This window comes from Canis aureus, chromosome 3, assembly GCF_053574225.1.
Source record: "Canis aureus isolate CA01 chromosome 3, VMU_Caureus_v.1.0, whole genome shotgun sequence".
Taxonomy (NCBI): domain Eukaryota; kingdom Metazoa; phylum Chordata; class Mammalia; order Carnivora; family Canidae; genus Canis; species Canis aureus.
Window position 1 is genome coordinate 51839590 of NC_135613.1, and position 27800 is coordinate 51867389.

The 27800-nt window shown below is 39.7% G+C and overlaps 1 long non-coding RNA gene across 15 annotated transcripts in view; it reads right to left on the reverse strand.

Annotated features, from left to right (window-relative positions):
• Positions 1-27800, reverse strand: part of LOC144310891 (uncharacterized) — an 89264-nt gene that overhangs the window by 43497 nt on the left and 17967 nt on the right. For 3 of the 15 annotated variants that reach the window (XR_013376518.1, XR_013376519.1, XR_013376520.1), the window contains 2 exons: positions 19466-19552; positions 14957-14991 (listed from right to left, as the gene is read on the reverse strand). This is a non-coding gene — a long non-coding RNA (uncharacterized LOC144310891). Of the gene's footprint in view, positions 1-13901; positions 14217-14956; positions 14992-18062; positions 18093-19465; positions 19553-27800 lie in introns of those variants that run through there. The other 12 variants (XR_013376521.1, XR_013376523.1, XR_013376522.1 and 9 more) reach the window with 10 other exon arrangements.

Here is a 27800-nt window from a genome sequence, read left to right on the forward strand (position 1 = left end):
TAGGTGCTAAACCACTGAGCCACCCAGGGATCCCCCTGGAATCAAGCCCTGCATCAGGCTTCCCACAGGGAGCCTGCTTCTCCCTCTGCCTAAGCCTCTCTCTCTGTGTCTCTCATGAATAAATAAAATCTTTAATATATATAAATTAATATTTTATAATATTTATATTGAATATAAAATATGATTTATATATTATTATATTATATACTATTAATACAATAATATATTCTGTTATTATAGCTGTGGATAAGTGAAGCAAATAACAGCAAAGTCATAAAGAGCAGAGGGAGAAATTAGGGATACTCTGTTATAAGGTACCTGTAATACATGTGGAGTGGTTTGGTGTTATTTGAAGATGGACTTCGATTATTTAAAGATGTATATTACAAACTCTAGGGCAACCACTATTTTTTTAAAGTATAGTTTATATTCAAGGGAAGGAGATAAAATGGAATCATATAATATGTTCAGTTAAAAGCAGAGAAGGCAGAAAAAGAGGAATGGAATGAAGAGCAACGAAAACATTTGCAAGCATGCTAGGTATTAATAAAGTCATATCAATAGTCATGTTAAATGTAAATGGTCTAAATACAGGATTGAAAAGACAAGATTGTCAGAGTAGATAAAACACAAGACCCCAACTATATGTTATTTACAAGGAATGTACATTAAAGACACATATAGATTAAAAATAAGAGAATTGAGAAAGAGTTACCCTGCTAACACTTATTAAAACAAGCTGTAATAGTTATGTTAATTTCAAACAAAGCAATTTCAGATCAAGGATAATTATTAGAGATAAAGAGACAAAATGCATAGTGAAGAAGGCATTAATTGTCCAAGAATATCTATTAATCCTAAATGAGTATGCACCTAACAACAAAGCAACAAAATATGTGAAACAAAAACTTTAAGGAAATATAGAAAAATCACTACCATAGTGGGAGAGTTCAGCACCCTTCTATCAATTAATGATAGGTCAAAACATCAGTAAAGATATAGCTGACCTGAAAGCATTATCCATCAAATTGTTCTCTTTGGCATTTATAGAATATCTCTCCCAACAACAGCCAATTACAACATTTTTCTCTAGATCACATGGAACATTCACCAAAATAGATTAAATTCTGGTGCATAAAACAAACCTTAACACATTTAAAAGAATAACAATCATGCAAAGTATGCCCTCAGATCATTACGAAATTAAACCCAAATCATGAACAGAAAGATAGTGGAAAAAATTCTCAAATTTTTGGACATTAAACAACACAATTCTAAATAACACAAAGTGTAAGTCTCAAAATAGATTTTAAAAAATTTCTAAACCAAATGAAAATACAGTCTCTCAAAATTTGTGTGACACAACAAAAGCACTGAGTGGAGGGAAATTTGTAGCTTTAAATGCCTATATTTAAAAAGTAAAGTTTTGAAAAGCAATCATTGAAGCTTCCTTCTCAGGAACTGGAGAAAGGAGAGCAATTTAGACTTAAAAGAAGCAGGAAAGGGGCACCTGGCTGGCTCAGTGGTTGAGCATCTGCCTTTGGCTCACTCAGGTCATGATCCTGGGGTCCTGGGATCAAGTCCCACATCAGGCTCCCTGCAGGAAGCCTGCTTCTCCCTCTGCCTATGTCCCTGCCTCTCTCTGTGTCTCTCATGAATAAAGAAAATCTTAAAAGAAAGAAGAAGCAGAAGGAGAGAGACAGTAAAGATTAGATCAAAATCAGTAAAACTGGAAACAGGAAAACAGTAAGAAAAATCAACAAAATTCAAAACTGGTTCATTGAAAAGATCCATAAAACTGATAAACCTAGGGGAGCCTGGGTGGCTCAGTGGTTGAGTGTCTGTCTTTGGCTCAAGTCATGATTCCAGGGTTCTGGGATTGAGCCCTGCATCGGGCTCTCTGCTCAGCGGGGAATCTGCTTTTCCCTCTGCCCCTCTCCACTGCTCTTGCCCTCTCTCAAATAAATAAATAAAATCTAAAACAACAACAACAAACAACACAACCTGATATACCTCTAGCCCTGCTAAACAGGAATAAAAGAAAAAAAGACACAATTTACCAATATCAGAAGTGAAAGAGGGGCACTATTACTGATCCCATGGACAAAAAGAATGACAAAGGATGAGTCTATTGAATTTAGTGAATGGCTTGACCCATTCAGTGAAGGAAAGATAAGAACCAGTGCAGATGACAGGTGATCATTTTGTTAACAGAAAGAAGAATGAGATAGTTTCTAGAGGAATATGTTACATCTCAGGAGAGTCAGTGAGTGCTGTGGAACCACCAGTAAAGGGATGCAGGGAAGAAGGTGGATAAACAAACCAGGGTCAGGACTGGGGAAACAACATGGCTGTGGGGCTGGGCCACTACCCCACACAGAGGAGAGTACCTGATGCTTCACAATTACTGGGGAGCAGGTCTTTTTCCAAATTTTCCAAATCACCTTGAACAAACATACAATGTATGTAAAAACAATATACTTGCTCTCCATGTGGGGTTTTAAGGAAAGCCTCCTAGGAAAGGCCCTCCTGCCCCCAAACAAAAGGCTGAGCTTAGGACCCTCCTGTGTAGAAATTCTGAAGTGACCGTCAAGTGTCACCAGTGAAACCTAACTTTGGTATCCTAGGGAGCTCCCTGTAAGATAGGCCATAGTTATAAGGGCATATCCAGAATGATAAACACCAGTGTAGATAGGTAACATTATGGCTGCAGCTGAGCAGAGGGCCAGTCACCATCCAGAGGACAGGAGGACAGTCCAAGCCCCCAGCAGGAGTTTTAAGAGTCAGGTGATAGTCAGCATGCTAGTGGACAAGGCTGCATGGGGGAACAGAGGGTATGGAAAGGAAGGCAGAAAAACCCAGTGGTATAGAAAGGACAAGCAATAACATGAGTAGAGAAAGACTCTCACATACTTCTTCATGTCTAAAACAAAAAACTATGTTCCAGTCCCAAGCTTCAAGTCATTTCATCATAATACTGTCAGAGCAATTATTTAATATAAGTCAGAGCAACCACTTAATATAGCTAATAAAGTCATGCAACTTGTAAGTGACAGAGCTGGTCCTTGAGTTAAAAGTCTGTCTCCACCATCACATGGACTTCCTACCATGCCCATTCACTTTTGTCCACTGCTGTGTCTCCTGGCACCATGGTCCTTCAGCCAGTAAGCTGGAACTTATGCAAATTCCTAATCCTTTGTGAGCAAGCACACATTAACTTCTCTAGAGTTTATTCCTGATGTGGGGTTAGTAATAATAATAATATCAACATTAGCAGTTGTTGGGCAGATGTTGCATGAGTCATTCGGCTAATTGTCAGAGTACTTTTCAGAATCTTACAGGCTATACACACATTTGGGTAAAAGATTTTGTGAAGTTGTATATGTTGGGGCCATCCGAAACACATGGATTCACAGGATAATATTTATTTAATCATCAAAAAAGAAAGAAATCCTGCTATGTGTGGCAACATGGAGTTATCTTGCCTTGAGGGTATGAGGCTAAATCAGATGGAGAAAGGCAGATACTACATTTATAGGTGAGCTTATTTATATGTGGAATCTAAAAATAAATAAGTAAATAAATAACTCGTGGATACAGAGAACAGATCGATGGTTTTCCAGGCAGGGATGGAGGATGGGCAAAATGGGTGAAAATGCTCCAAAGGTACCAAATTCCAGTTATAAGGTAAATAAATCCTAAAAAATAAAATAAGCATATAGAATAATAAAAGCCATGAATATCAGTGAAGTCTCCAGAGGAGAAAATTTAGAGTGTAAATGTAAATATAGAGGAAAACATAAAGAAGCAAAGGAAGTCACTTACAGTGACTTGCAGTAGGAAAGTCTATAGCATGTATTGTCATATACTCCAAGCGCAGCAAAGTCTCAAGAGACCATGAAAATCAATGTTGCTAAGAGGCCCAGAAAGTTCAAGGAAATCCAAGTAACTGGAAGTGACTAGAAGGGGGCCATTGGTCATCTTGATTAGAGGATTATTGGAGAAGTTGTTGGCAAGGACCTCATACTGCACGAGTCAAGGTTGGCTTAAGCAGATGGCACATGTGATCCAAAGCTTGAGGCAGAGAATGCACAATCTGCCTTAGGATCTGGGCAGAAAGGCAGAGTAAGCAGTAGCTAAGGGGAAGAGCAGTTTTCTTTATAGCTGATGGGATTTGGGCAGAAAAAGAGTGGAGATGTGATAAATAGATAGGCGTAGCTTTGGAAACATGGCTCCCAGATGCTGAGCATGAACGGGACCAGGAGCACGGCTACAGGTGTGAGAGAGTCACCTAGACGCAGAGCCATCTTACAATGCAGAATGGGATGGACGGACTTACAGAGATGGTTTATCTTGTTAGATGAGACTTCAAGTCAGATTTTCCATCATATGCATGTCTCAGGAGTAAGATGTGCCCCAGCGATCTCAAACCCAAATAACTACCAGGGCCAGGAAAGTAATAACATTTGCAATTATTTAAGATTCGCAATGATTTAGAAGTCTTGGACTTCCACAAAGCTGTGTGCTCCCTCACATGATTCTTGAAACATGAGATGGTTTTAATGCTTCTCTGGCTTTCTCGATTTTGATAGAGACATGGTCAGAAGGAAGAGTTTCCCTCGAGTGAGAAAAGCAATACTGTTGTGCACTGATCAAGGCAACTGATGCTTGGTCTCTGAATCAAGGAGACAACAAGGAGTGGTCCAGGTCTGAGGGGACCTAGAGAGTATGTAGTAAAGGGAATGGTCATTCCTCAGTTCCTATTCACTGCTCTCATGTGTCTGGAGGGTGCGGGAGGGATGTAGTCAGAAACTGTCATATCTCCCGACATTTTAAGAAAAGCCAGGACCCTAGATGTTTATGTGAAATATCCTGATTGTTGTATGTTGGCTCAGTTGAAAAACAAAACAAGACTGATGAAGCCATCTGGGCACCAGACCTGCCCACGCATCAATCTGCATCTTCTGTTGTACACATTCAATTCAACCTGTCACAAACCTGGGAGACGGCTTTTGATACCTGAGAGTCGAAGTTAGTTGTGGTTTCCTTTGGTTGCACTGATTAAAGGGAAAGAGGAAAGAAATCCTTCAAAGCCAAGTGAGTGATCGGGATTAACGGTTTACCAGGACAATTGATAATGAGAAAACCCAGCAAGGGGCTGGGAGTAAACAGGTTCTACAACAGTTGAACGGTCGTTGGTCTGATTTTGATGGCAGGACGCGTTCTTGTGGTCCTTAAATCGTGTTGAGCTAGCGTTCGCTTTCCTTACCAAGATGAATCTACACGTACTGGGAATCCAACGAGGGGGTATTCCAGTGAAATGTGATGCCAACATTAGAGGCATAACGATTTAGAAAAATACTTAATTATTTTGGGAATTTCTTGCATTGTATTGGTGGCTGTTCCAAACAATATTATTGGACTTCCCAGCTTTAAAATGGTTTAAGGTATTATATACCCCATGATTCTATGACTTCATCAATTATATTTATTATTATTTTTTCATTTCCTAAAACAGAAGCTTATTTTACCTAAAGCTGTGTTGTTTAAATTCTGGAGTAACAGAAATTAACACCATAGGAGGGCTGGGACTCTGGCTGAAGGAATGTTAGGAGATGTGGGGTTGTTTCCTGATTGCATTCACACCAAGGGAGCCAAGAAATATCCTCATCTGTGCTTGTTTCAGAGATTTCACAAAGATATTCCAAAATCCCAAATGGTAATATTTTCCCAGATCACCCTTCCCTTTGTGGTGGAGACTGTTGATTGTCTTTTAATACCCATTCCTACCAGGATAGTAGAATTTTAGCTGAGTACCAGATTCCTCACAAGGGGACAAAATTTCCAGTGTTTCCTGGCATCTGGATGTAGCATGTGACTCAGTTTGGTCCATGTATGTGATAGAAGAAGGCCACTTTCAGGAATCCTCTTTGAGGGACATTTGTCTTCTTCCTCTGCTTAGCCTTCTGCAAATTACTGCCTGGAATATAGATGCTGCCATCTTGGATCACAAGGATGAGAGCATCATTCTACCAATGAAAAAATGTGATCTGGAATAGGAAATCCAATGATATTCTGCAGCAGAGCTTCCTACCTCTCTAGCCTATATGCTCACGGATGACTTCCATCCTGAGCAACATACCTTCCCACTTAACACGATTACTAGAATCATCGAAAGTTAGTGTTGAGATGAGACAACTCTGTGATAATCCATCACAACTGTGCCTTCACTTTTTGTCTTAAGGCATCTAATCTCACTCTTTGGTGCTTTAAACAACCCATGACCAGACTCCTTGATACCCCCAATTTATTTTAGAAGGTTAAATTGATTTGCTGGATAAGCCAGAGCATCTATTCTCTACCTTTTCCAACAAAACTTGACTTATAGTTTTAAGAACCAAAACCAACAATCAACTGGAAACTGGACAAGAGTACTTTTGCAACCCCACATACTTTCTTTTTTTCAATTGGCTTTTCTTACTGCTTTATTCCACCAGGTAAATATTAAAATTGTCGTATTAAGTTTCCCCAGAAACCATGAAGAATTTTTTGGCAATTCATTAAATTTATGTTCACTCAAAAAGAATCTATCACGTTTCTATAGTAAACCTTTTCTTCCAAGGAAATATTTCCAAGTAGTCACTCAAGTTTTCTTCTCAGTTTGTAGGTATAGAATTTACAAATTTCTCATTAGGCTAATTCCTATATATTTTTATAATTAAATTAATTAAAATTTGTGTATATTTATGTTTCTATTGAACTGCCAATTTATTATTTGGTATTTGATCTTAATACAGCATAAACCTAAGCAAATACTTGACAGAAAAAAAAAAAAGACTGGACTATAAACTAATAAATGTTAAAAAAAATTACTGTTACTAAAAGAAGTGAAAATTGCACTGTGAATGTTCTGGTGATTTTGTACATGACGAAATTTAAAATTAGGAATGTCTTATTTTAAATGGAGGGATATCATACCTTCAAATGTGTTTTTTCAAGGCTTTGTCTCATTTTGACAGTTCAACTCTTTATATCATTTACTGATCTGAAAACATTGACGTTTCTATTCCTCTTTTATAAAATTGGAAGACTCATGAGTTTAAAAAATAAATGCTCCTGATTATTTAGTTTATCCCTCTCATTTTATGCACTATGAAGGAGGCCAAGAAAGATAATGCGCCTTGGCCAAGATCACCTAGTTATTCTTTTTTAATGAGGGCATCAACAGGTACCTTAAAAGTGGAAGTAGTTTATTGTCCAATAAGCAGGGTTTGAACCTTGGACTGCCCACATCCAAACTGAGTAGCTATGGCCCCTCTGCATCTCAGCAGCCTGCTTTGTAAAAGCTCTGCAGCATGACATCAAACTTGTAGGGTTGTCCTGAGGATTACATAGCAAGTTGCGTTAAAGATGCTTGCCTCATGACTGAGCACAGGACACTACCTGCCCTTTGCCCCATCCACCCCTGGAGTGAGGAAGGATACTGCCAACAGATACAGAAGGGAATTCTGCATGCAACAGAGGTGATTACATTATCCCAACAGCCACGGGGAAAATTGGGAAAATACTCCTCATTCAAAGAATCATTAGAAATAAGATAATGAGGTTGCCCCAAATGTGGCAGAAGATATTTACACTTGAAACCCTAGAGATGATTAGTGGCGGGTATCCGGCATTGCTGTGAAGTTTTTGTGTGAGTCTAAAGCTTGTTTTCAGCCAAGGCATCACAGAGTGCCTCTAAGGTGGGGAGTTAACAAGTTGAATTTGAAGCCACTTTAATATATAGTCACACATTTTGTCTCCTTACTTTTCCAGAGCAATCAATCGCTGGAGAGTATATAACATACTCAGGACTTTTGTGTATGGAGGATCTAGTTGCCAATTAGTGTTTTCTCCATACCAGGTCCCACAGCGTGCAAGTCTGTCCCATGAAACTTTGGCCTCGTTTCAGGTGTTCAGTCCTGGAAGGACACAGAAGAGCAACATGCATTGCACGAAGCCTTGTGCCCTAGGAGGCAGTGACGGAGACACACGCCAGGTCCAGAAAAGCACGGCGTCCGGCCGGCTCTTAAATAATCAATTCCGACAATCACAGATGGAGCAGAATTTATACACAGGAAATGTCAGTCAGAGAATGTCTCTGCATAGTATCAAGAAGGCTCACTTTGTGAACCTAGGAGCTTCTAGTGTCACTTGTCAGAAAAGGCTGATTATGCTTATGTTTGTTGTTTTCTCTCTGTGAAAACTTCCCTTCTCTCCATGTGGTGTTTGGGTCAGGTTACGCCTGGAGTCCCTTTATTTTGTTGGTTATCTAGACACTACGAGGAACATGCTACTCAAAGTCACCCTGTCACAGAACAGTTCTCTGAGCAGTATTCTATTGTTTCTGACCTGAAATCCAGAGATAACTAATCATCCCAGTAAGCATGGTTTGGGAGTTCATTCAACTGAGACTATTCTGGTGCCTGGAGAAAATCAACTAGCTGAGTCGCTACACTAGTGGAATGGGGCCTCACCCCAGCAAAACAAAATTACATATGTGGTAAAAAAAAAAATAATATTTTAATTTCTTTCCATCTTATGTATTCCCTTTTTCATATAATTTTGAATTCTACTTCATTGGAGAATATTAAAGGTATAAGGTATGTGTTCTTTTTTCTTTAAGATTTATTCATTCATTTATTTAAGAGAGAGAAAGAAAGCATGCTTGAGAGCACAAGTGGGGGAGAAGGAGAAGCAGGCTCCCCACCGAGCAGGGAACCCAATCCCAGGACCCTGAGATCATGACCTGAGCAGCCGTGAAACTGACTGAGCCACCCAGGCGCCCCTATGTTATGTGTTCTTTTGTAAAAGTCCCTCCTCATCTGAAAAACAGCTTTGTCATATTAATCCCCATTCATGCATCCAAATAGAGTAACTGTAAAGTCGCGAGGTAAATCATACAGGAAAAAAGGCCAATATCGAACTAAACAAAAAGCTAACATTTCCAAGTGTCCAAAACACCACAAGAAAACTTAAAAGTAAAATGTGAGCTGGAACAAAATGAAGGCACATATCCTCAGTAAATGTGTATCTATCAAAACACAAGTAGGAACTCTTACCCCCAAAGCAAAAGGCATAAAGAATTTACAAATGAAGACACAGAAGTGGCCATTGAACACAACACGGTTCACATTCGATACTAATCGAATAATGGATAGCAAAGCAGGAATGAAATCAGACAATTAAAAATTAAAACCCGTTTTTACATCTCATTCATCAAATTGATACAGACTTCCATGTTTGGCAGTATCACTCGCTGACAAGAATGTGGAGAAATAGGTGGTGCCATGCCTTGCCAACAGGGACAGAAAGTTTTATGACTAACACGAAGAACATTTTGTCAATAGCCTGTAAAACTGAAATGCACAAATCTTATCACTCAGAGATTCCATCCTCAGTCATTATCCTCAAGAAATATTTGTACACAAACATGGAGAGCATTGCTTGGAACCACCGAACGCAAACATGGTACAATCTTATACAGCAGTTACAAGGCTTTAAATAATCTTGTCCACAAGTTGACCCTTAAGTAACAAAAGAAACTTTTACCAATACATATTTCTCTTTTTAACGTATATAATGGGAAGAGCTAAAAAAGCATATTGTTGATTGAAGAAGCATTACAGAAGATGGGTATGGTATTTTACCATATATACAAATTTAGAACACACGCAAGTAATGTACTAGTTAGCATTCATTGTTAATCTGTATTTCAACTCTATCAGCAGTGCTTCATTTCCTCCACTACAGATAGATAGAGAAAATGTTATAAAATGTTAATCATCCTCATTTCTAGGCACAAGGATATTTTTTAAGACTTTATTTATGTGTATTTATTTATTAAAAGAGAGAGCACGAGTGGGGGTGAAAAGGAGCAGAGGGAGAGGGAGAGAGAGAATTTTAAGCAGACTTGTGCTCACCAAGATAGGGCTCAATCCCACAAATCTGAGATCATGACCTGAGCTAAAATCAAGAGCCTGAAGTTTGGGATCTCTGGGTGGCTCAGTGGTTTAATGCCTGCCTTTGGCCCAGGACGTGATCCTAGAATCCCAGGATTGAATCCCACATCGGGCTCCCTGCGTGGAGCCTGCTTCTCCCTCTGCTTGTGTCTCTGCCTCTTTCTCTCTCTCTCTCTCTCTCTCTCTCTGTGTCTTTCATGAGTAAATAAAATCTTTAAAAAAAAAAAGTGTCAGAACTTTAATCAACTGAGCCTACCCAGTTGCCCCACAGAGATGGTTTGTATCTTTTTTTTTTTTTAATTTTAGGAAAGTGAAAGAAAATCTGATTTTAAAAAGTCAAGAAAGATCCACTGACCAAGGATATAAAGAGGTAATCTGCAGAAGAGAGGTGCAAGTAAAAATATATTCAACAACACTGTTAGCCAAAGGGCTGCAAATTCAAACTACAGTTGATACAGATTTTTGATGAAGTGTGGGGTGCATGGTGGGCATACGGCCTCAGGAAGCCTGAAGTAGGTGGGATAAAACCCCTTCCTACAATTTCCATTTCTACAACCTTGACCCTGGGGGAGCCAGATACTGTGAACTGAGCAGAAGAAGGAGGATTGAAAAGGATGAGAGACATAGAACAGAATTCGCCCTTTCCAAACTCTGCTGCTCCCGAGGGCCTCAAGTCAGGTCTGATATCTGGGAGAGGAAAAGTGTTGAATTACATAAGAAGTTTTAAATTTGACATTAGGGCTTCCTCCATGTGAACGTGTAACCTTAATGAGAATATTCTTACAACTAATGGGACAGATTCAAGATGGCATCCTGAGGCTTGGCTACGTTTGATTCCTTAGAGTTGAAGTCAAGGATAGAAAAATGGAAACAAAACAGCATCCACCGACAACCCAGATATGCCAAGACCAGAAGCTTGAAAAATGAGTCACATTTTGATAGAGTAACCTTCTGTCTGGCTTGCCAGGCCAGTCTCTGATTATGCTTGTTTTTCCAGAGTCATTTATTGAAAACACTTCTTTTATTCTAGGAAGTGTCCCAGCTTGGACAATGACGAGACTCATGAAGATGAAGCCACTTGTCCAAGGACAGTCAGCTAAAAAGAGTCAGCACTGGAAATGAAACCGGGTATGTTGGGCTCCATTCTGCATTCTTTCAGTGCTATTAAATATCACAAATCTGAACTAGTAGCCCGAACAGTAAAGTTTTGCAAATGAAGTTTTAAGAAAACATGAATTATAAAAAGTACTTTCAAGATTATACCATACTTTTTACTTAAGCCAATAATTGTTGCCACATAGGAGCCCCGGAGGATTGGTCTTAATGAATAAATAAGTAAGATATACATATAACAGAAGCAGCTGGTTCTAAAGAGATTGAAATATGTATTTTCTTAAGTATATCAAACATGTAGGGTTTGCATTTTCCATCTGCCTACATGTTTTCCCCATTAGCCAAACAAAGGTAAACGTCTATGTTTGAGTGGTCATGAATTTCAAATTAGTAGAGTTCAGATTAAATTGTTTTTATGCGTATTAATAAAACTAATGAAATGGGATCAGTATTCACAAAAGCTTAAAATATCAAGCAATAATTTTAATACCATGTAAAACAGCATAAGCTGTGTAAAAATTATATATCACTTCCTTTAAAATATCAAATTACAAAATTGTGGCCCTTTTTAAAGAGAAGGAAACTTGAGTGTGTATTTGCAAAGAATTCATCCTTAGGGACATATTTTGAAATATTAAAAATATCTGAAAACCACATACACCTCATTGTGCGAGCTGCATTTATACAGGCTTATATGTGAATGTCCGCTGATTTATTTAATCTCACGATTTATTTGCAAATGCGCTGTTGTGTTTTTTTAGATTGAAAAGGAGTGTTTCCCAAACTAGGAGGCAATTCTTCAACTTCTGTCTCTCTAAACTATGTCTTGGAGGGAAATTTCCGAGAGCTCACTACTAAGACGGGACAGTAGAGAGAAGAGAAGTCTTGTGTTTGTCCCTGCTACCCCTCATCAGTTGTTTGACCTTGGGCAAACCTTTAAACCTCTCTGAGCCACAACTTTTCTTTCATGTAAAACTGGAAAGTTCCCGTCTCACCATTTTCAATTAGGCTGAAAACTCGACGTAAGCTCGTATGTGTATGGCAATGCCTTCCAAAGTACCTTTAGAAAAATAAGACTCTTCCATTGTCAAAGGACCATAGAAATTTAGTGTATTATTGCTGTTGGAATCTGTTTCTTCCAAAAAATACTGACCTTGAGCAACGAAGAACACTTCCTATCATGGGGCTCTGAGAATTCCGAAAGCAAAGAAAGGGGAGGACAGGCTAGCAGAGGTGGGAGGCAGAATTAGAAGGCCCCACGGAGGAATGAATCAACTCTCCACAGATCCCTGCTTTTCAAAAGGTGCACGTGTTGGGGCGGATAAATCCTCAGGAAAGCTCACGGTCTGACAAGTTCAACCACAGTTGCCAATCTCCGCAGAAATGCTAACCAAGCCCTCCGGAGCTTGGGGAGGGAACTCCCGCCTTGGCCCAGACTCTCCGCGTTCTGCAACTGATCTTCCCCAAGTCCTTTAATGAAGGCTGACACTTGGCAGAGGTGGGGAGAAGAGAGGCACATGCTCTTAATGAGCTCTCATTCCTAAGAGGCTTTGGCATCGCGGGAGCATACTTTCTGCCATGTGCTTCCTCTAGTTATCTGTTCCCCTGCTCTTGGGGTGCAGGGGGCTGCTGTTAGCCAGGGGCAGAGATACCACATTGGGCCATGTCCGGCTGGAGACCTGGGCGTCAGCACTCTTTGCCAGGGTTCAGATGGAGGGGAGAACTGGTGATCTTCAGTACTCTTCAGAACTCTGGGGATCCTCGGTACACTGAGTCTGCGTCTTCCGAAGAGCAGGTGCTGGCTGGGCAGGCAGGGAAACACACCTGTGATGGGCAGCCAGTCACACGTGATGTCCAGCCTTCTGCGCAAGAAGCCACCCCGAACATCGTCTTATTGGCTCAAGAAGAGAGCACTCCCTTGCCCCCAGGAGTCTCGAACAGTGGCTCCCCAAGTGACTATTGCTCTAGGGCTTAAGTGGCATGACAGGCTTGTGAATTCATTCATTTGAGCCCTCACTGTTGTCCAATCATCCTCTTCCCATATTGTGAGGACTGCGGGTTGGAACTAGGGTTGGAATTCGCTGGAGCCTGGATTCTACTGAGAGGAGGCAGATAACAAAACCATCTGACCCACAAGATCTGCAGAGAATCTGCTTAATATTTGGGGGAAAACCGGGTCTGGTGTTAGGAAACACCACTCCTGAAAGGGCAGTCAGGAAGACCCATTCGAGGTGGTGTTGTCTGAGCTAAGATACATGATAAATGAACAGGACGTGGTTACAGAGAGGGTGAAGAGCATGCCAGGCAGGGAGGGGTGTGCACAGGGAGAGGGAGAAGGCTCTGGAAGTGAAGGACTATGTGGGGAGGTGCTCTGTAAGCCACAAGGCACAGGAGAGCAATGTTTAATCAGCATCATTATGTGGATGGTCCTTGTCTTGCACCCTTCTGACTGTATTTTCTACAGAAGGAAGCCAGCTAGGTGGCTGCTGGTAGTCGGCCCCCTTGTGCTCACATAGGTGGCACCCTTCACTTAGCCTGCACTGCTGTCATTATGGATTGTCTCATCCTTCCCCTTCTAAGAGTTCCCTGAAGGCAGACACTTTGCCTTTTGGTGTTGTGGCATTAATACCTGGTAGAGTGATTTCATATAAGATAGGCACCTTATAAATATTTGCCAAATGTATGAATGAAGAAGCTGGCACCTGTGGCGGTGTGGAAGAGCAGGCTGCTTTCCAGGAGGCTGAGGGAGAGAGAGAGAGTGGATGAAATTCTTTTCTCTTCCCCCAGTTTTATTGACACATAATTGGCAACACAACAGCATATAAATGTGAGGTGCATGAAGAAGAAATGATTTGTGAAAATCTCATTGCAAAGCTATAGGGAGAGTTAGTTCTATGAGAATCTGTCACCACAGGTCCATCATGGTGGCCCTGGGATGTGTCCCGTCTCTTTCTCCAGGTGTGGATTAAAAAAAAAAAAAAAGATACTTTTTCCGTTACTTTTTTTTCTTTTCCTTCTCAGTTGGGAGGAAGGATCCATTTTCTCCATACAGACCAAATGTAGTCTCTGCAAGTTATAGTACAAGGTGTCATGAAATCCATGCTAAGTAAAGGAAAAGCAAGAACAAAAAGACAAAAGCTGAGAATGTGCAAGAGAAGAGAATAAAATTCTAGCTCTTTGATGATCACATCCTTTCCATGATGGCCAATCTCTGCTACCTTGATTTCATGAATGAGACTCAAGAGCAAGTCTGTAACGTGGGCTGTCTCGAGGTTCAGATTTCATATGGCAGTTATCTTACATTATTTGAAATGCCAATTGATTATTAGAAACACATTTCTTTAGCTCTGAGTACCATGTAATAGACAGGTAACTATTATACCGTTGTTAAACCCCAGTAAATACCGCTTATTGGAAACACATTTCTTTCAACTCAGCAATATGATTGTGTATGTATCTATTACAGAAATCTTGAAACTCTATCAATTGGTGCCAAAAACACATCTCTTTTCTTTTGAATTCGTAAGGCTGAAGATATTGTCTCAGATGGGCTGCGATTAAATCCGCAATAAGCATCTCCGTAATAAATGATGACGGGCATGGCCCAAGCTTGGGCAGTTTGTGTAATCACTCAGAATAATAACAAGAGCACTCCACACATTAAAAGCAGATTTGTTCAAAGCATGTTGGCCACTTTGCGTCTAGACTGAACTACTGCTGGCTCAAATGTTCTGGACAAAAATTTGTAGCAGCAAAACCTTTTTCGGGGCAAATGAATCGCTCTTGTGGCTTGGGTGCATATTTTTTTTTTCTCCCCAGTAGATCTATCATAACATTCTTACCTTTTGGTACTGGAGCGAAGCTCTGGAGCTCTGGACTATCCGTTAGGCCCAGGTTGCATAATTAAAGAAGAAAAAGGAACAGAGTTTAAAGAGATGAAAGGAGCCAAGCCATCCCTTCGTCTAACGTACTCATGCTACACAGATTCACAAACGGAGGCGACTAGTTAGTGCAGGGCCATTTACCCGGGTTCCGGTCCATTTACCCTTTTCAGGGAATGTAATAGATACACAAAATCTAAACAATTTCTGCCTTAATATTCTATTTCACTAAAGGGAAAGAGGCTTTCACTCCTCTGGAACTGGGTGGAGTCTAAAAAAATGCTGTCTTATAACCGTGTTTATTTCCTGCTTGATTTTGGTTTGGGAGAGTAAGAAAGGACATGATTCAGATGGTGGTTGTGAAGCCAGGCTGGCATCTAGTTTGCCAAGGGGTGAAATGGGGAAACGCTTTCCTACAGGTGTGTGAACGGATGCCCCCCAGAGTGTGTGGAGGGCTCTCTGTCTTCACTCCAGCATCAGACACCCTCCCCAGCCTCTCGCAATTCGATACCGGTTATTACAGATGTTGAATCTCTGTCCTGGATATGACAATCACCTTTGGTGAAGATGGCTACGGTCCTGAGAATTGTGAGAAATGTTCTCTGGTGTAAGCCACGTTAACTCTAGTCAATAGGACATTTCTAAAGCAATCTGTTCTTATAATAATAGCTACAGAGTGCATGTTGGGTGACAAGCTTCCTTCCAATAATTTTGATAGGCACTAAGTCATTCCAGTTTCACTCATTCCAACTCTATGGAGTTGGAGCTACAAACCTGTAGATGGAAGAATAGAGAGGGTAGTTAATTGGCCCTAAATCAAATAGCCAGGAATTGGAGGAGATCTGGAAAATCTGAACCAAAGCACTAGGACTCCAGAACCTGTGCTCTGTATTTCCAGAGTGAAACTCTCTTTGGGGCCAAATGTGGATTTGGACCATAGATTTGTATTTGTTGGTATTTTCCAGGTAATAAAAAATCAGAATCACTGAGATATGGTGGAGGGAGGGTTAGACCTAAATATTATTGCGACAAGTTCTTATTTAAATGTTGGAGATAGGTGCCCGTGTTTATCTGGCTTGAACCTTTCTGAAATAAGCTTATTTTATTCTATTTATTTTATTTTATTTTATTTTATTTTATTTCATTTCATTTCATTTTTTCCCTGCTGGTGATTATCAGTGAATTATTTAGGTCAATGATGAAATTGTTAAGTTGAAATCAGAAGTGAGTTAAGGGTAAAAGGCCACATATTGCATGGTCCCGTTTATGTGAAATACCCAAAATAGGCAAATTCATGGAGATAGAAAGTGATGGCTAGGGGCTGAGAGAGGGAAGATGGGAAGCCACGGCTATGAATGGATTCTGGGATCAGATATTAGGGATAGTTGCAACACAAGTATAAATTTCATGGTTTATAAACTATATCTTCATTTTATTTTTAATTTTTAAAAAGATTTATATATTTATTTGAGAAAGAACACAAGCAGGGGGTGGTGCAGAGGGAGAGAGGGAGAGAGAGAGAGAGAGAAAATCTTGAACTGACCTCTCTTGCTGAGCACGGAGCCCGATGTGGGGCTCTATCCCATGACCCCAAGATCATGACCTGAACTGAAACTAAGGTAGGGTAGCTCAATTGGTTAAATATTCAACTCTCTGCTTAAAGATTCTCTCTCTCTCTCTGCCCCCAACCTCACTCACATGCTCTCTAAAATAAATAAATAAATCTTTAAAAAAATAAAATAGAAATTTAAAAAATAAAAATAAATGAGTTAAAGGCCTCTCTGTCAAGAGGCTAGTCACTACTGAAGCTACTTTGGTCAGAGGGCTATTTTGACCTTTAACTGTTTGAGGATAAGCTAGATCTGGAAAGAAAGAGAGTTCGTACCATACTGATGGTAGTGGATAATTCTTTGAGAGAAATATTTAGAAATCATTCAATTCAATTCAGTTCAATGTGATAAGTAACTGCTGAGTTGGCACCACATACAGAGAATGATGTTAGCCAGTGGCTATGAATTGGTAGTTCTGATAGAGGGGGCGCTAAGTTAGAAGGGATGCAGACCCAACTCAGGGCAAGGTGAAAGAACTGCCATCAGGATGTGCCCAGGGGCCCTGCTAGTGCTGTGACCAGTAACTGAAGGCAGCCCAGTTACTGGATTCCAGTCCCCAGAATCAGATACTGGATTTTATTAGAGTATCTAGAAAAGATTTTTCTCCCATTGCTTAAATGGTACTCTTTAAAATCATATGACATCATATGACACTAATCAATCTTTCAGAATGACATAGCAATAATGTGAAGAGGAGACCCAAAGCTCAAAGCTCAGGTTCCTCTCCAGACACAATGGCCCAAGATTCCGTGTACTCATCAAGCATGATTGCTGATCAACAAAGGCCTTGGTGAACACAGAATAGAAAGAATTTCTCTGAACCCCATCTTTTTGAGTTTTTATGGAGGCTTCATTGCATAGGTATGACTGATTAAATCATTGGCCATTGGTGATTGAACTCAATCTGCAGACACTCTCCCCTCCCCAGAGGTCAGGAGTTGGGGCTGAAAGTTCCAATCCTCTAATTGTGGTTGGTTCCCCTGGTGACTATGTTTACAGGATTTCCAAAAGTCCCCTTATTAATATAAACTCAGCTGTGTTTGAAAGGGGAATGTTATTAATAAGACACCTGAATCATCTTTATGGCTCTGAAGCCATTTCAGGAACTTAGGACCAAAGACCAAATATTATAATGGAAGATGCTCCCATTACTCTTACAGATTAGGAAATCCCAAGAGTCTGAGTCAGGGACCAGTTTTCCTCTGTATCTCTCATGGATACAGGAGGTGTCCATGTTATTAAACTTCTGTTTGTTTTTCTCCTGCTAATCTTTCGTTATGTGGAGCGGGGGGGCAGGTCTCAGCCAAGAATCTGGAAGGGTAGAGAGAAAATTATATTTCCCCCCTACATGGTAGATCAGAATCAGTGCAGCCTCCCATAGCATAGAGTAAAATAATGAGCTCTGGGTTGGAATTCCATTTCTGCCATCTACTACTTGTATGACCTTGGCCATGTACCTTAGCTTCTCCATGCTATAGGTTCTCTATCTAGAAAGACAAAAATCATAACAGAAGTTACCTTTTAGCATTTTATGAAAATTAAATGAATCCTTTTTGTTAAAGCATTTAGAACAGAGCCTCCCACAGAGAACTGATTAAATAGGCATTTTATACACATTTTGTTAAAGCTAGAATCATGTATCCATAATATATAAATCACAAACAGCTAAAATAGTTTTCTATGTTCAATTAGCTTACATTTCAAAGTTTAAGTTTTTGGCACAATGATTATCTTACAGCTGACGTATTTAGAGGGCTTTCTTCCATTGAGGATTCCATTCCTCATTTAGATGCTCAATGAGAAACAAATGGGTTTCTGGGGTCTATTTTCCTATTGATTGATTTCTAGTCCCAGGAAAGAGTCAATACAATGAAAACTGTTTAATAGCTTTCCACATGTTTTATTGGAAAGAAAAACAATTTTTCCCTGGGGCTTTCAGACAGGTCTATGAGAAACTAAGACTAGCTTGGCTAGTGAGGAGAAAGTCCAACAGGAATCAGAAAATGCTGTTGAATGAGCTCATGTTGGAAGGTAAGCACATAGCAAAGCACTAAGGAGCTAATCAAGGTAGGAAAACACTAATAGGTTTATCAGTGGGGTCTATAGCATAGGATATATGAGTAGAAATCTCTGTGGATGTCTCTAGGAGAAAAACACTTAAAGGGAATGGGTCTCTAGTTTCCCCTGCATGGCAAGGGGAAACATCTGCCCCCATATTAATGCAGGGATTACTCTAAGTGATAAATTCACTGCCCCAGAGTGAGAAGATCTATTTGACTATTCCTGTGGCATTTCTGTTTTCTAGATTTATTTATTTATTCAAGAGAGAGAAAATGAGTAGGAGGGGTAGAGGGAGAGAGAATCAGAAGCAGATGCTGAGATAAGTGTGGAGTCTGACATGGGGCTCGATCCCACAACTCTGAGATCACAACCTGAGCCAAAACCAAGAGTCCCACACTCAACCAACTGAACCACCCAGGCACCCTCCTGCATGCATTTCCTACAGACTTCAACTCCCATACCTATAAGGACAACTAAATAATTTTCTTGCTCACTTTACAGAGTTGTAGAAAATATAATTAAAATAATTGATATAAAAGAAAATACTGAATATAAGAAGCAATGTGTTATTTAAGTGTGAATTAATCTAAGTCCCTTTCAGGTCCATTTTGTAAATAAGACCAATGAGGTACAAACAGAGATACTACCTAACTAAATGGATTTCTATAACCTCTCCCCATGCCGAGAAAGTGAAAAACAAACAAACAAAAATCTTCCATCTTTCCTTCCATCATAGAGTATTATATGTATTTTATATATATGTATATATACTAAGAATGTTTGTTGCTGCTGTTCTTACCTTCTGTTCAAGGCCATGAGAAGATATAAGTGCTTCAGCTGCTGAGGAAATCATTCTAGAATTTAGTAAATAAGACATCCTGAAGAGCTTGAAGAGAAATAAAAGAGACTCCAGGTTATGGTCTATTTGAAAATATTTGAAAATAACTCAAACTAATCTAATTAAAAACTTAATGAGACTATGGAATGAAAAGTACAGAGAAAGGGATGATAGAGGAAGGAGAGAGTGGTACAATAATTTATTTGGGTCAGTTTAGCCTGGCTCTGGTGCCTGCTTGTTTGGCCAAAGACTAGTCTAGATGCTCCTGTGAGGCATTTTTTAGAAGAGATAAACATTTAAATCAGTAGACCGAGTAAAGCAGATGGTCCTCTATAAAGCGGGTGGGCCCCATCTAATCAGTTGAAGGTCCTAAGGACAAAAATTTCAAGTTTTCCAGGAAGGAACTGTCCTCAAGACTGCAACATGTACACCCTGCCTTTGTTTCCAGTCCACTGACCTGCCCTACAGATTTGATATTTAACAGCCCCCTCAATCATGTAAACCAGTTCCTTAAAAGTAAATATTTCTTCCTACCTCCACGGCCATGTGTATAATTTTAAAAATTGTATTGGTTCCATTTCTCTGGGGAACCATGGAGAATGCAAGGAGTCACAAGAGACAGGCTAGCCAAGATGGAGAACTGTCCACACATAGGACACCTTGGGTATGTACAATGGCAACCAGAGGGCTTTGAGTACTGTGCATTGTGTATCACAAAATCAACTGAAATGTCTAGTAAAGATGTCAAATATGCTAAGTGTGTATGATGGACTAGGGATATTTATTTAAAAATTAGAGAGCGTTGGGGTGCTTGGGTGGCTCAGTCGTTTAAACATCCAACCCTTGATGTCAGCTCAGGTCTTGATCTTAGGGTCATGAGTTCAAGCCCCTGTTGGGCTCCATACTGAGCATGCAACCTACTTAAAAAAAAATTGGAGGGCACAATGTTCCATATCTAGGTTAGCTTTGGGCAGAAAGGAGAGCCCAGACACAAAACTGGATTGGTGAGTTCTGAGTTTAGTGAAACGAGAAGATGGGAACAGTGAGGGGACCATGAAAAGTGAAATCCCAAAAGTTCTCAGGAGTGTTGGAAAGGTTTTCAATCTTTCACTCTTGATGATGAATTTTAGGTGTTATTGTGACCTGGCCATGGAATGCCCAAATATCTGGTTGAACATCATTTCTGAATGTGTCTCTGAAGTATGTTTCTGGAAGAGATTAGCATTGGAATCAATGCACTCAGTGAAACAGGTTGCTCTCTTCAATGGGAGTAGGTATCATCCATCCCACTGAGGGCCCAAATAGAACCAAAGGAAGAGGAAGGGAGAATTTTCTCTCTCTGTGCCTGACTGCTTGAGACAGAAATCTATCTTTTGCCGTCAGACTCAGAGGACTCTGTTTTTCAAGCCTTCCCATTGACAGGTACATACCACTGCCTTTCCTGCATCTCCAGCTTACAGAGGACAGCCCGTGGGACTTCTCAGCCTACATACTGCATGAGCCAATTCCTAATAACAAATCTCTTTTTATATATACATATATACTCTATATATATGTGTGTGTATATATAATTACATGTCTATATATCTACATTCTAGTCGTCTATTTCTCTGGAAAACCCTGAGGATTACACATCAGATGTGGGATAGTTGGTTCAAGTCAATTTTATATGAATCTAAAAATTCTAACTACTAAGAGACATTTTGAGAAGGGATCTGAAATCCCGCAGTTATCTACACGGGCTCCATAAACCAGCATACTATGGGTGTCAATGTTGCTATAATTTTATCTTCATTCTCTTAAGGACTGAGGCATCTAGGTGTCCTGAAAAATGGGATCTCTCGTGCATATGGTTACATCGATGGCTTCTATCACTCAGCAGTATCCTGTGAGCATTTCCTGAGCTCTTTGTCTTTTAGATGTCTGAGTACATACTCCATTACTGCCAATAAATATTTGCTGAATGGCTAGATAAAAGAATTATATGGCTTACTTAATCTCTCTGGTTTTTCTAAACACTTAAATCTGGCCCAAATCTTCACAGTAATGATAGATAGAATGGTGATCATCCTTGCACAGATATTTTTATATACATCTAATCAAATCCTAAATGTGGCATTCCTTGGTGAAAAGATATGCACATTTTAATGTGTTTGAAATGCACTGCCAAATTGCCCTCTAGAAATGTTGTTCCAATTTACATACCTACCACTGGAATACGAGAGTGTCCATTTCTCTGCATCTTGCCCAGCACTCACATAATTATTCCTTTTAGCTATTGCCAATTTGAGACAAAAACAGTATTCCATTGTTATTGTAATTTTCATTTCTTTGGCTACTAGTGCAGTTGAAAAAAAATTTTAAACCGGTTTATTTGTCATTTATATTTCTTCGCTGGTGACTTGCCAGTTCATATCCTTGCTTTTAATTTCTACTCTAGTGGAGTTTTTTTTCTTATTGATTTGTAAGAACTCAATATATTGAGGATAATAGCATTGTTTCATTAATGTCTAGAGAAAAAAAATCTTTCCTTATGATAATTTAATTTATCCTTCTTAGGGTTTTGGGGAAAAAACATTAATTTTTAGGTAATCATATATGTGAATACTTTTCTCTTTAATTGCTTAAAAGCTTTTCTAACCCTATTATTATGTAAATGTTCAAATCAATACTTTTAGTTTTCTTATATATTTCTGTTTCATCTGTTTCTTTCTATAATCCACCTGGATTTTATTTTGCAAAGTAGTTTATGGTAGGAAATTAAATTATTTTTGAAACATTCAACACATATAATTTGTTGTATAAATCCATTCTTTATCCAGTAATTTGAAGAGCTACTTTATTAAATACTAATTTATATATAATAATATATATTATTTGTGTATACTTATATGTAATAATATATCATATGGGAATATATTAATACTATATAATATAGGTTAGTATTTAGTCAATAATATAATACATTGTATATGAATTTTTATTATTTTCCTTGAGTAGTGAGCTCTATGCTATTGTGGTATATGGTAAATTATAAACAAAGTACTTAATAAAGTACTTCCTTAATAAAGGAAGAATCATTCTTACTTTCTTGGTACTTTTTCTCATTGACTCATCACATGAGCTTAAGAACTACTTTGTGAAATTTGAGAAGAAAAATCCTGGAATGACATTTGTTGGACTATTATTAAAATTTTAAGTGAGGTTAACAATTAATATGTTTCGAGCATTTTTCCTCATCCAGGAAGAGTCATCTTTCCTTTTTTAAAAGTATTTTTTAATGCCTTTCAAAAAAGTTTTGTAGTATTTGCCATATGGCAAATGCATTTCTTTTAAGCATGTGTGCATATTGTTGCAAATGGAATATATTTTTGTTTTATCTTAGTTAGTAATTGCTGTTTATAGGGCAGTTTACTTTTCATACTATTACTTTTTTTAAGTTTAATGATTTTTGTACAATTTCTTTGTCGCTGACTGCAATTTCTTCCTTTTTGTCATGCTCCCTTATCATAACATTCTATTTTTGGGTGGAAAATAATATATCATGCACACACAATGATTTCGTCTCCCTTTTCCCACAATGATCTTTTCTACTTTTCGTGACTTGCTGCCTTATCTTTGAATGTCCAGAAGAAAAATTGTAAATGTTTAAGGCAAACGTACTTATCTTGTTCCTTGTTTTCATAGGAACATCTATGATATTTCACGTTGACTATTTTGATACATATTTTTGAAGTAGTTGTGTTAGGGAAGTATCCTTCTAATCTTAGTTGTAAGTGTTTTTAGTTCTCTTGGGCTCATATGTAAATAACTTAATCCAAGATAAAGGAAACAGCGTTAAGTTCAAAGTCGAGTACCATGGCACTAAAACTAGAGTTGTCAGACATCCTGTACATCACGGATTATCCTGTATTTCACAAACAAGTGCGTCAGAATGTATAATCATTCTACACTTGATTTAGATCTGGCTCTACTGATGACATCCGTTAGCCCATAATATCTTGCCGGTAGTAATATGCTCCATGCTCACAGAGAATAAAATATGGCAGCCATAACAAAAAGCAAACATGTAAACAAGGCTGTCGCAGAGTGGGTTGGGTTTGTTTGGGTCAAGTTCCAGGCCTGTTGTGCCCTCATTTTTTAATTCTGTCATCAACACAAGCGCTGATGCAGCTTCAGACTTCCATATGAGAAATAAAGAGTAATTCAGATTGTTTAGGTTTTGAAATCCTGACTCTGGAGGACACCTGAGTGTATCTACTGAGCCATCTAGTGGCTGAAGGGTACACCTGAGACAAACAAACAAACAAACAAAAAAACCCCATAACAACCACACTGGTGTGGTTTTCAATTTAGGAATAGAAATGAGTGGTACAACATCGTTGAGCCTCCCCCCACCTCCCCAAGCAGCAGTCCTCCAAATCAACAAAGGAGTGCAATTACTTCTGACCTGCAAGGATGGGATCAATGAGTGGAAGAGTATTCCAGATTCATGCATAAGCATATGCACTTAGACGTGCATTTATCTGACCTGTGTAAAACTATCACTAACTAAAAGAAAGAAAATGTAGGCTAAGACAACACCAGTAAGTCAGTGGCCACCAATACAATTGAGAAAAACATAAGTAAAAAGGAGCAACTAACATGTGTGTGTACAATGCACAAACCATGACTGCTAAGGGGAAGGAACTGTCCTTAGGAAAAAATGCATTCCTAATACAGGTGAAAACCATGGTTCTTAAAGTATCCCACCAATTTTAGACAGTGATAAAATTACCGATGCTATCTTTCATGTCTTCCTTACATTTCTTCTTCTGTCTACAAACGGTGCAAAAACAACAACAACAACAAGAAAAACCTACACAAAGCAAACAAAAAACCCAAGCAAAACAAAAAAGAGTTAGCCCAGATCATAGCTGAGAAGGCCGAAGAACAAAGATAAAGCAAATTGATAGCTTTTGAATGTTAATAGGGTTTGTCACCTCCGAGAGTGTGTAAATTAAAGACATCTGTCTGGTCTCAAATAAATTCCAAAAATCCCAAACTAATTGCTTCATATACACAATGCGAAACCTCAGAATTCCATGCAAAAATAAACCTTCGTTTAGAAAATAAACTTCATACAATTATGATAAAAGAAGTCTTGTCAATAAGCCAGTGCTTAATACAGAAGGATTATTTTGAAATAAACTTCTTCAGAGCTCGTTAGAATTGGAAAGAACTGTGAAAATAGATCTGCCTACCCAGGTCCTTAGGTATGTAGCCGTGTTCAGAGGGAGGCTTAGCTGCAACGAATACAGATTTATCTCAGAAGTCTTTGTTGACTTTCTGGCAATTTTCCTCATTTATAACACACAAAAGAAAAAGGACATGTTTTTTTTTCTTATCCGACCTCTGAAAAATAAGTAGAGATACAGCAAAATGATTCCCAACAGTAAGGCCGGATGAATCACACCAAAGCATCTCCCATCTTTGGAGGAGCTGTTCTTCCTTTTGCCTGTTCGTTCCAAAAGGGAGTTAGCTTTGCTTATAAGATGGGCATCCAAGAAGAAGCTATTTAAAATTTCTATCAAATGGACAAACATTGGTGAAATCTGGTCTAGGAAGCATATTCATGTATTAGGACTACTCTTTCCTACCATGGACAGAATGAGAGCAGTTTCTTTCCATGCTGTTCTAGCTCTGATACTCATTGAAGCCCTTTGTGGTCAGAACTATTAATGGCACGAAAAAGAGCCCAAACTTGAAGATCAGGCAAAACAAGAAAGAGCACTGACTCATAAAGCTCTGCCGCTGGAAGGACGGAATCCTCTGGGTTGGCTGAGTTGGCAGGGGCTGGGATGCTACCCAGACTCCTCGCTAGACTGTGTCAGGCTGAATGTCAGGTTTCTTCACTACTGTTGCATGGCTTTCCCTACAACACCAGAACCAAGTCTCCAGCCATTTCCAGACCTTACATCTTTCCAGCTTCACTTTGAAAAGCTTCCAGATCTCAAAAGATCTCAAAGAATGACTCTTAATTGTTTTAGCTAAAGTTTTCTGTGCTTTCCTCCAATCCTTGTGGCTACAAAAGGAAGTTCATGGAGAAGCTAGCAGTCACCATCCTGACCCTGCATTAGATCAGGGTGAATAGGGTGGGGTGTCAACACTGCAAAAGAAGGGCGGAGCTACTCCCTGGAGAAGGGAGAGTTGCTGACCAGTTTCCAGCCTGGAGGCCCTGGGAGCCACAGCAAAACAGCAGAATGGCAACAACACAGAAGAGTTCGCTGACTCACTGATTTTTTTTCCGATTAAGGAGCTGTCTAGCAAGGCAGGAGGAAGCTGCCATCTATAATGCAAGCCCAAGAGGTTAACATCTTTGCACTTAGGAAGAGCGATCAGCATGGGCCAAGAAGACCTGGCTTTCCAGCTCATTATTTTATTCTAAAATCCTAGTATAGACACCAAAAATGATACTCACTCTCTTTGTGTCCTCACAGAAACAATTACCTACGCCCCACCACACCTCCAAGGCCGATGGTTATTTTTGCAATTGGTTAAAAAGAGTTTGTCCCAAAAAGTGTGGAAGAAATTCAGTATGAATTTTCAGAACAGTTCTGTTACACTCCACCCTCTCTTCCCGGTAAGCCGCCATGACCCCTCAAAGGCATGCACCCCCTGCCTGAGAGCGCACTCTACTCCATGATGGAAGACTCCAGGTCTCCATCTAGAATCTGCCGTTGTTTATCATCCAGCCTCGCTGCGTGTTTAAGTAAGTGTTGGTGGGAAATCTCTTACATCCCTAGAGTAGGGTTGTTTCTCATTCCTCTGAGATAAAGCTTCTTCTTAGAACTCACCACATGAACCTCTTTGGGAAGCTCAGCCATACGTGCAGCCAACAGTTCCCTTGTACTGGGACAGACCAGATGTGAGCAGCTGTTTCTGCTGAAGGCCTACAGCAGATACGAGCCCACTCCAACCCCATGTCACCCTGTCACATCCTCCCCCACTGCGACTGCTCCGTCTGCAGTTTCAACTGTTCAACTTGATGGGGAAACAGTTGCTGGCTGAGCTCCTTGGAAGGTCAGGAAGCCTCTTCTGTCTGGTTTATCAGGATCTTTCAAGATGGCCTTCAACCAGATCTTACTAGTTGAGAGTACTGTCTCTGGACTAGTTGGAGAATCCAGAGTTTCTCTAAAAAGCACAGAATCAGAGAATCATCTGTCGTAGGGAGAGACTGCAGTTGTGGCCTGGAGCAGCTGCTGTCAGAATCAGGGTTTTTCTCATCGCCCTTTCAAAAATGCAGATCACTCAGTGCACAAACGATAACTTCCCTCGTCTGCTCCTGCTCTTCCATTGGATAACCTCTCCTATGTCTGCCTCAATAAATCTCTCTCTCTCTCTCTCTCTCTCTTCCCTCGGGTCCCACCCTCATCTCCGTAAAACTTGGCTCTTGAATTTTAGTCTTTTTAGTTTGTAATCAGTGTGCAATGCCAATAACAGGTTGTAAATTTTGATGCTGATATCTCCTAGACAGCCCTTCAGGGAGCAAGTCACAGAACGACTCAAACTAGAATTTAAATGGGTGAAGAAAATATGTTTTCTTTATTCTTTCAAACTGATCCAATCTTCCTCCAAAGCTCTACTCCTTCGGTAGCAAATCTGATGCCTTTCAAGTATGATCTGCTGCTGTATTGAAGATGATAATGATGATGGTGGTGGGCTCGCTTATTTCCCATACTTCTCTCTGGGAATTAGCTCTCCTAGGCTGTCCCTATACCTACAGTCTGACCGCAGCACTGAAATGAACACATTGCTGGCTTCTGTCACAGACTAGAAAGTGTGAGACTCACTGTATCTTATTCTTCTAAATCTGAGAAGTTTGAAAACTGAGGAAGCAACCAAGAGCCAGCTCATCTTCCTGGAAGGAATAAGGGATTTTGGGCACCTGGGTGGCCCAGTGGTCAAGCATCTGCCTTTGGCTCAGTGTGTGATCCCAGGGTCCTGGAATTGAGTCCCGCATTGGACTCCCCACAGGGAGCCTGCTTCTCCCTCTGCCTGTGTCTCTGTCTCTCTCTCTGTACCTCTCATGTATGAATAAATAAAATCTTAAAAAAAAAACCCACAAGGGATTTTGATAACTGTGAAGCAACTTTAAGTACTATTTGATTTTGTAGAAGTCATAGAATCATAAATCAGAAAGGAGAAGAAAGATGAAAACAATACGATCATCTTCATAATTGAACTAGAGGAGGATTTGAGAGTTATCAGCAGAGGGTGGAGGAGCTAGAGAAGTGGATGAGGTTATCAAAGAAGA